Consider the following 2,740-nt stretch of genomic DNA (forward strand, 5'->3'; position numbering starts at 1 on the left):
TCTATCTATCTATCTATCTATCTATCTATCTATATCTGTCTGTCTATCTATCTATCTGTCTGTCTGTCTATCTGATCTATCTGTCTATCTGATCTGTCTGTCTTTCTATCTGTCTCTATTCATCTATCTATATCTATCTGTCTGTCTATCTATCTATCTGTCTGTCTATCTGTCTATTTGTCTATCTATATGTCTATCTATCTACCTATATCTATCTATCTATCTATCTATCTATCTATCTATCTATCTATCTATATCTGTCTGTCTATCTATCTATCTGTCTGTCTGTCTATCTGATCTATCTGTCTATCTGATCTGTCTGTCTTTCTATCTGTCTCTATTCATCTATCTATATCTATCTGTCTGTCTATCTATCTATCTGTCTGTCTATCTGTCTATTTGTCTATCTATATGTCTATCTATCTACCTATATCTATCTATCTATCTATCTATCTATCTATCTATCTATCTATCTATATCTGTCTGTCTATCTATCTATCTGTCTGTCTGTCTATCTGATCTATCTGTCTATCTGATCTGTCTGTCTTTCTATCTGTCTCTATTCATCTATCTATATCTATCTGTCTGTCTATCTATCTATCTGTCTGTCTATCTGTCTATTTGTCTATCTATATGTCTATCTATCTACCTATATCTATCTATCTATCTATCTATCTATCTATCTATCTATCTATCTATATCTGTCTGTCTATCTATCTATCTGTCTGTCTGTCTGTCTGTCTTTCTATCTATATCTATCTATCTATATCTATCTGTATGTCTGTCTGTCTATCTGATCTATCTGTCTGTCTTTCTATCTATATCTATCTATATCTGTCTGTCTATCTATCTATCTGTCTGTCTATCTATCTATCTATGTCTGTCTATCTGTCCGTCTATCTATCTGTCTGTATGTCTGTCTATCTGATCTATCTATCTGATCTATCTGTCTGTCTGTCTGTCTATCTATCTGATCAATCTGTCTGTCTGTCTGTCCATCCGTCCATCCATCTGTCTGTATATGCATGTGGATGTTGATATAGATTTGCTTGTATATGGGAAGTGGGAAGGACCTATCATACATCATTGTTGTGAGAGACACACATACACACTCAACCCATGGGTGATATATAATCACCTCTACAGAAATTAGGAGAGGAGCTATGCTGATAACACTAGCAGCCTGGATGGGAGTTGAAGGGAAAAGATAGGATCCAGGATGGAGGCAAGAATAGGCTATTTCTCCTCTAGTTTCTAAGAAGGGTATTAAGCTAGAATTATACCTATTTGGCTGGCTCAGTGGATTGAGAGCCAAGTCTAGAGACAGGAGGTCCTGGGTTCAAATTTTCTGGCCTCAGATTCTTCCTAGCTGTGTGACCCTGGGCAAGTCACTTAACCCCCATTGCCTAGCCCTTACTCCTCTTCTGCCTTGGAGCCAATACATAGTACTGATTCTAAGACAGAAGGTAAGGTTTTTTTAAAGGGTTATATCTATTTACCACTCTTCAAATAGCTCTAGTGTAGGGATATGAGTCTAAGTTCAGAAGGAAAGTTCCTCCCCTAAGCGCTCTCAAAGGGCTGAGTAGCCCTTCCTTAGCTTATACTCCCAGCTTAGCTCTTTCCCACCAAATGCTGGTCACACATTAGCAAATAGCAAGTAAACTCATTTATCCAAGCAAAGCAGCACATAGAAATTGGAGAAGTTCTAAAGATTAGAATATACCAAAGGGGCCCCAAGAGTAAAGGAGCTCTTCAAATGGAAGCCAGATAAAATCTTAGCTCAAACCAAGAGAAAGAGAATGATCTTTCCCAGGGGAGTTCCACTTTCAGCAGTCTCAGTTGTAAGCCCTCAGACACTCAGGATCACAATAGGGCAGACTTTCTCATCCATATTCTGGGCTTTAAGGACTCTCGGTAGCCTTTCAAAAGTTCTCTCTCTTTGTCTCTCTCTGTCTCTCTGTTTCTGCCTCTATCTCTGTCTCTCTGTCTCTGTCTCTGTCTCTCTATCTCTCCCCTTTCTCTCTCTGCCTCTGTCTCTGTCTCCCTCTCCCTTCCCCTGCTCTCTCTCTCATACCTTTGTAGAGGTCCTCTCTCAAAACATCTGCAGCCCCTGCCCCTTCTCCCCAGTAATTCTCTTAGCCAATTAGGAGTCATATCTTCATCTGCCTACATGAAATATGGCCGGGGCTGCTCCTCCACCTACTTTACCTGGATGGAAATGAGTGTGTCTCTCACAACAACCCTGTGTGGTCGTCATATATTATTATTCCTGTTTTACAGATGAATAAAATGAGATTCATGGACACAAACTGACTTCTGAAGTCACACTGAGTAAAAATAGGTTCAAATCTGACCTCAGAGACTTTCCAGCTGGGTGACCCTGGCCAAGTCACTTAACCCCCATTGCCTAGCCCTTACCCCTCTTCTGCCTGGGAACCAGTACACAGTATTGATTCTAAGGCAGACGGGGAAGGTTTCTATCTTTCTATAAGGCTTGTAGCTCATTGTTGTTCCTAATGCCAGTCCTGAAGCAGGTAATACAAGTGGGGCCATTTTCATGTCTCAACCTGAGATTTCACTGGTGTAGAGAACTGCTTCCAGTGAGGGAGCTCCTTTCACCAGCAGATATTCTGAAATGTATGCCCCTGGAAAATGCCATGGGGCACCATGAATGTAAGTAACCAGTTCAGGAACATAGCCCTTTTTTTCTGTCAGAAATGGGACGAAGTCGAGTCTCCCT

The sequence above is a fragment of the Gracilinanus agilis genome, chromosome 2 (genome assembly GCF_016433145.1).
Source record: "Gracilinanus agilis isolate LMUSP501 chromosome 2, AgileGrace, whole genome shotgun sequence".
Classification (NCBI taxonomy): Eukaryota; Metazoa; Chordata; class Mammalia; order Didelphimorphia; family Didelphidae; genus Gracilinanus; species Gracilinanus agilis.